The sequence below is a fragment of the Colobus angolensis genome, unplaced genomic scaffold (genome assembly GCF_000951035.1).
Source record: "Colobus angolensis palliatus isolate OR3802 unplaced genomic scaffold, Cang.pa_1.0 Scaffold322, whole genome shotgun sequence".
Lineage (NCBI taxonomy): Eukaryota > Metazoa > Chordata > Mammalia > Primates > Cercopithecidae > Colobus > Colobus angolensis.
The window spans coordinates 1,190,449-1,197,834 of record NW_012116511.1 but is presented as its reverse complement, the minus strand read 5'-3'; the positions used below and the strand labels follow the sequence as shown (position 1 = coordinate 1,197,834).

Below are 7,386 nucleotides of genomic sequence, written 5' to 3'. Positions count from 1 at the left end.
CACAACCCAAAGAGCAGCGTAATAATTCACATAAGAATACTTCTTTAAGTCATTTAATAAGTGTGTTTTGCATGCCTTCTATGTGCAGGTACAATTCTGGGTGCTAGGAGTACACAGGGAACAAAACAGAAAAAAGCCTGGCCAGGCACCTGAATAGACTTTCTCAAAGGAAGATATGCAAATAGTCAACAGGTACATGAAAAGCTACTCAAAATCACTAATCATTAGAGAAATGCAAATTAAAGCCACCATGAGATATCACTGAACAGCTGTCAGAATGGCTATTCATTAAAAAAAAAAAGATACCAAATGTTGGCAGTGATGCAGAGGAACGGGGACCCTTGTACACTGTGAGTGGGAATGTAAATTGATACAGCCATTATGGAAAATAATATGGAGGCTTCTAAAATAACAACAAATAAAAATACTATACGACTGAGCAATGCTACTTCTGAGTATATATCCAAAGGATTTGAAATCAGCCTGTTGAAGAGATATCTGCACTCCCATGTTTATTGTGGCATCATTCACTATAGCCAAGATAGGGAAACAACTTAAGTGTCTATCAGCCAATGAATGCGTAAAGAAAATGGGGCATCTACACGTGATGGAAAACTATTCAGCCTTTAAAAAGAGGGAAATTATGCCATTTGTGACCATACGGGTGAACCCAGAGAATATTACGCTAAGTGAGATGAGCTAGACACAGAAAGAGAAATACCAAATATTCTCACTTATATGTGGAAGCTGCAAAAGATTGAACTCATAAAAGGAGAGCATAGAATGGTGGTTACCAGAGGCTACAGGGTGGCTGGGAATCGGGTCAAGGGGTAACGAAGTTCCCGTTAGACAGGAGGAATACACGATAATTATTTCAGATGATGGACATGTTAATTAGCTGGATTCAATCATCCTACATTGTATACATACAGCATCACTTTATACCCCATAAACATATATATAATTATAATTTGTCAATATTCAATAAAAATAAAAACAGGAAAAAGTTCCTTTTAAGAAGTTAACATTTATTGCTTGCTAACCAAGTGCCAAGGATTTTTCTTGGATGCATCCATCAAATCCTCATAACAACCTCATGAGCTGGGTAGTGTCAGTATCCCCATTTTACAGATATAGAAACTGAGGCAAGAGAGTTTCAATAACTTGTCCAAGATCACACATTAGCAAGTAGTGGAGTTGGGATCTGAACCTTGAAATCCAGCCTGAATGTTCCACTAATGAGAAAAAATGACTGGGTACTGGATTGACTAAATTGACCGTCTAACTTGGTCCTCTCTAATTTTGTAAGGCCAAAGAGAATGAGTCATACACATTGCTTGGGGTCTTTGGTTTTTCTATTCCATTCAAAAAATGCCTCAATTTTCCATAAGTGATGAGGAGTTCTTGTTGGGATATCAGTGAAGATAGGAATCCTGCTCTACAAGTAGCCCTTCTGGTAACCACAGAGTGACCAGGCCGCACAAAACTGGAATGACATTTGGGGACAAGAGGACATGCAGCGTCCACTGCAGTTCTGGCACCTTTATCTTTTGGGCCTCCTGCCACCTATCTCTGTTTTTCTCTAACTTATGGCTTCTACTTATGCACAGTTTCTACTGTTTAATCACTAATACACCCATGCTTTTTCTTTCTGAGTTGTTTATTAATCGTTTTTGTAATGGCTATCAACTAACTTTTATCCCCAGTGTCCCCAGTGTCTTCAGTTAATGTGGCCAAGTGTGAGAATATGATTGGGCATTCATATGGGGAAGCACACTCCCTGCTGACTTACAGGCCAACGCTGCTACTCTACTCAGTCCTTAAATTACATGTCCAATCCTGGACCAATCAGCTGTGGCCAGGAGACCAGGTCAAATGGAAAGAACATTCTAGAACCGGGATCGAAGTGTACTGAGGGCTATTGTCACAGGCATGTTCTGAAGTCTGGCTTGTTCCTTCCAATGTTGTTTGTTATATGGCTTCTGAATTTAAGTTTTAAGTGAGTGTGTTATGAAGAATTATAAACTGTCTTTTTCTTTTTAATTTAGAAGTCAGTTGACAGTCCCATATTATTCTATTCTTTTGAATATGCCGGCAATATTTCTATCTTACCTTCTTCATATCTAAATGAAATGATAATATATATGCACATCACATCTTTATATATTTAATTTCCTTATGATGTTTAGAATGTGATACATATTATAATCCTTTCCTCACCTGATGAGTACTATACCCCTTTTTCCTCCCTCAGCATTTCAATTAATTTCACTATCACAAACTTTGTGCTGAGTGTTGGATACAGATATATCACAAGCAAGAGATTGGTATTCAACTGAAAAGACCTATAAGAACATTTCAGTGTTATCTAGAACATTAACAGGAAGACCAAACTCAGCTCTTACAAATATCAATGATAAGAATGTTGGCCAAATCAATGTTAACATCATTTTTGTAGTTGGAAAAACATAGAGCACACAATTACATGGGCTAAAAAAAATCAATAACTTGACTCACATGTAACAGTAAGATAATACATTAAAAGGATGATTTCAAGAATTGTTCTTATAGAAAATTTCTACAGAAAGATTCAATTTTACCTTAAGATAGACTTGTGACCAATAGCACACATTGTAACATGAGGGACCAGGGTTAGGAAAGCAGTCTGTGGCTACGAAACAGATCAAAACTAACTAGCCATTAGGGAATGAAACCCATGACCTTCATCTCATTAGTACCAGGCTTAAGCCAAGCTGAATGAGCTATTCATTGATAACATTATGATACCTAACAGATGGATGAGCCTTTACTCTTTACTTAAAAATCCCTTTCTCAGTTCCATATTATTTGAAATAAAATGTGATTATGTTGCTGTTATGTGAGAAGGGGTGGGGAGATACATGGCTTTCAAAGAGACTTCAGAAATCAGACTGAGCGTAGTGGCTCATTCCTGTAATTCCAGCACTTTGGGAGGCTGAGGCAGGAGGATCACTTGAGCTCAGGAGTTTGAGACCACCAGAGCAACATAACGAGATCTCCACCTCTACAAAACATAAAAAAAATCAGCCAGGCATGGTGGCATGCACCTGTAGTCCTAGCTGTTTGGGAGGCTGAGGTGGGAAGATCATTTGAGCGTGGGAGGTCGAGGCTGCAGTGAGCTGTGATTGCGCCACTGCACTCCAGCCCAGGTGACAGAGCGAGGCACTGTCTCCAAAACAAAACAACAACAAAAACTCCAGGAAGCAGGGCCAATTAAAAGGAGAAAAAAAAAGGGAAAAAAATCAATTACTCTGTTTACTTTGTCTAAGTAGGGAGAGAATTGAAGCTCCTAAAACGTGAGGTGACATGCCTAATGGTTCCCAGTGGTAGTGGCAGAACTGGATTAGAACACCAGTCTCCTGGACTTCACTCCTGGGCACTTTCAATTTGTGAAGGGCTGGCTCATGGAAAACGTAATCCTTGAATTTTTCCAGGACATGAGGGACCTGTCTTATCAATGCAGGACAAACATAGTGTTAGGAAAAGGGTGTTAAGCGTTTGTTTGTTTGCTTGTTTGTTTTGAGACAGAGTTTCGCTCTTGTTGCCCAGGTTGGAGTGCAATGGTACAATCTTGGCTTACTGCAACTTTTGCCTCCTGGGTTCAAGTAATTCTCCTGCCTCAGTCTCCCAAGTAGCTGGGATTACAGGCGTGCACCACCATGCCCAGATAATTTTGTATCTTTAGTAGAGACGGGGTTTCACCATGTTGGCTGGGTTGGTCTCAAACTCCTTACCTCAGATGACACACCTACCTAGGCCTCCTGAAGTGCTGGGATTACAGGCATGAGCCATCACGTCCGGCAGGAGCTAAGGTTTCTAAAATGAAGTTCATGCAGCATCGACATTCCAGGATGGAGTACAGTGAGAAGTTCTGAGTGACATCCATGAGGGTGGGGGATGGGGTGATGAGAAGCTTAAAAAATTCCCTGGAGAGCGAGTACAGTGATTGGTTTAAAACATTTTCTACGTCAAATGACTTTAGCTTTGGTATATTTGGGAATGTAGTAACCTGAAATCATTTTGGGGTGGACAGGTTTGGGTATAAACAAATAAATATAAAGAAAAATAAAGGAGTGAGCTCATAGCTGAATGTGGGATGTCAGGGAAGTTATAGACCTGAACCTGAAGCATGGATTTGGTATTTACATGTGGCAGGGTAGAGGAGGGTGGAATGAGAAGGTGGGAGAGTGGTAAAGGATGATGAGATTAAATGATGCTGGAAAGAAGGCATTCATCATGAATCATTAACAAGTGAGTGAATGGCGGAAGGTGGAAGGGATGGCAAAGAAGCCTCTGCTAGTATATTACCATTTAGTGAACAGATGGGAAAGGTCCGGTAAATAGTACACATTTACACGAAGAATAAAATCATGTTACCTAGCTTCTAATAATGTATTTTGCCTCTGTTTTGGATAATGGCACCAATGGATTCTTTGTAGAAAACTTTGACAGCAGACTTTGAAGTCATTATTCCTACAAGTGAGTACTTTCAAAATCTTTACTATCCTGAACCACATCTTGAGAAAAATTGAGATGAGGTTTTAATAATGATCTCCGGAGGAGAAAGACAGTGTATTGTAGAGAGCCCCAAGTCATTCTTATTTCTATTAGTGAACCTCCGTCAGTACACTTTCTAGGCAAGTGTTTCTTGCTCTTGAAACACTTCTCTGATTGGTTCATGTTCCCAGACACCTTCTGGGAAGAAGGATGGCGTCATGTACCCTGGATGTTTGTCCTTCAAGAATCAGCTTAGCCATCACTTCTACTGGAAAGCCTTTCCTTATTGCCACTGGTGCTCAGCTGTGTTTGCTCTACATACCTCTGCTATAACATTTTCCATATAACATTATTGCAACATAATGCCCAATTTACTACACTGTCTCTCTCACCAGGCTGAATTCCTTGTAACTGGGGCCTAGTTTTGGTCATCTGTTTATTCCCAGCACCTTGCAGAGCACTTAGCACAGGTAGGCCATTAATACACATTTAGAGACTGTTGAACCAGTATCTCTGAAAACGTATGTGCAACAGAAATATCTAGAAATTTTCTTGAGAGAAGGAATCTAAAATGGATTTTTCAGAAAGAGGAATCTAAAATTAATTTAGTTTCTTTGGGGGCAAGGTCTTAGTTTTGTACATAGTTCATGCCCTTTCTTTCCTCCTTCTCCTGTAGTTTGCCTTTGGCCATTCCACTGCTTATTATTCAAGGGCTAGAGAGAAAAGGAGAGAAGCTGAAATTCAGATCAGTTAATTAAGCTGTTTGGGAATAGCTCTGAAAAGGGTTGAATGTGGTGGTGGGTGAAATCAATAGTGAACTGGTGGTTTGAGATCATCTATAGCTCTCACTACCCAGTCTTCTCTACTTCACACCCCTCAATCAACGGCTGTTCAACATATGAAGCATTTTATAAGGTCATTCCAGCTTCACAGGATTTGTCTCTTTGTTCTGGAGTACCTGTTAAGGCATATGTCCTGATTTTTGGTTTGGAGAATTTGGTCAGCACACCAACCGTAGATATATCGGGTGGTCTGCTTCTATAGAGTAATTTCATGGTCCTAAGGAAAGAATTTAAGAGTTTATTTTCTGAAACTGGTTCAAGAAACATTCCTTAAGTGAAAAAATTCAATCAAGAATAATATTCCCTACATTTTGGAGAAGGATTTTTAATATAGAACTTCCATCTGTGATATATTTAAATTCTAGGCCTCAGGCAGCAGTTTCAGAAAAGAGCCTCCTTTACCCTTTATTAGATGCAAAATAAATAGTCTACTTTGCGGATGGGGACTTCCCCTTACCTCCCCACCCCTGCGAAATCTAAGACATGCTTCCCTCATTCCTAAAATCACACATGCTACTTTTTTTTTTCACACAGAAACTCTGCTATTGACATCAAAATATTTATTAAAACTTTAATTACTCGAATTATTTTGTAAGTACTCCTATTCAGTAAAAAAAAAAAAAAAAAAAAAAAAAAAAAAAAAAAACCGGTGAGGCTGTCCTAACCGCGACCTGCAGTCAATGCGCGGAAAGCTGTCAATACTGAAATGTAATACTCTCTTGATCTAGTTTTGACGCTTTAACAAAGACAGGTTTTGCCATTTAGGACCGCTCAGCCATCTTGACTGAATACGTTAAGAGGGTAGTCCTGGACCTGCTTATTGCCAAGGGACTTTCACAGTGATTTCTAAGTTACTGTAGGAATCTCAGCCTATCACTCGACAGAGGCCTAACATGTTGGAGCTGTCAATAAAGATCTGCACTTTGGAAGCGGAAAGAAGGCACAAGTTTTATATGCACACTTTCTTTATTATGCATTCTTCCAGCCATCAAAGAGGGGAAGATTGTACTCTCCCAAAGCTTACAACTTTGTTACTTTTCATGACCTGTAGCATGTATTTAGCCTTTGGGTAATGTTTGTGCAAGACTAAGGCCCACTCTTTAATGGCTGAATGCATACATTTCGCAGCACATGGTGGATTCGCTGCTCTGAGAATTGCCTTTAAAAAAAGTAAAGTGAAAAATAGACAAAGAAATCTGGAACCTTAGCAGTGTTTCCTATTTGTTTGGACTGTTCCTGAACCAGCTCTGTGGCGGTGACCAGGCCATTGAAAAGATGCACCTGAAACAGGATCTGCGGGCAGCTGCATTTGCCACCCGGCTTTATTGCTGCTTTCCAGCGGCGAAGGCGCAGCAGCAGTAACAGGGAAGCCAGAGCGAGCCTCCCCGGCGGCGGCGGCGGCGGCGGCGGCGGCACCGGCACCAGCGCAGTTTCCCCTCTCCCCAGCCCTGACTCTACGCGCACATGCGCACTGCGCCCGCAGCCCTGGACCATTTGTCAGGACTACTCGTGAGACGGAGAAAAAAAAAAGAGAAAATTTGGGGGTAAGAAGCGGTTGATCGGATCTAATCTCTAATTAATCTGAAGATTTGTCCGTGCAAAAGCCATTCATTTATTTTTCTGGGTGAGGATGAAAGTTAAGAGCCCTATAGAGGGAAGGAAGCGCACCCTCGTCTTGTGAAACAGATCAGGGGAGGGGAGGGACAGAAGGGGTTTCTCCCCCACTTCTCTGCGCCTCTGGGAAAGAGGAGAAAACTTAATCCCGGGGAAAAAAGTGGGCAAGTGACTCGGAAACGGCTGGAGAGGGAGTCTCTGGGCATCTCACTCTGAAGTAGTGAGTGCGAGTGTGAAAGAGGAACAAAAGAGAGAGAAAAGAGAAAGGAAAAAATGGGGGGAGGAGAGACTTGTATTTTTTTCTTTGCGCGCACACGGGGAAGGGTGTGGGGGGCCGTGCGGAAGGGAGCCGGGGCGAGGCGGGGAAAAAAGTGGGCAAGTGACTCGGAAACGG

The 7,386-nt window shown here is 41.2% G+C and overlaps 1 protein-coding gene across 1 annotated transcript in view; it reads left to right on the top strand.

The window, feature by feature from the left end:
• Nucleotides 1-4,450: 4,450 nt before the first annotated feature.
• The window catches only part of L3MBTL3 (l(3)mbt-like 3 (Drosophila)), a 130,431-nt gene continuing 127,495 nt past the window's right edge, over nucleotides 4,451-7,386 (top strand). Inside the window, exons 1-2 of the mRNA XM_011951649.1 lie at nucleotides 4,451-4,518; nucleotides 6,624-6,922. The gene's annotated coding sequence lies outside the window, so the exon portion shown is untranslated. The remainder of the gene's footprint in view (nucleotides 4,519-6,623; nucleotides 6,923-7,386) is intronic.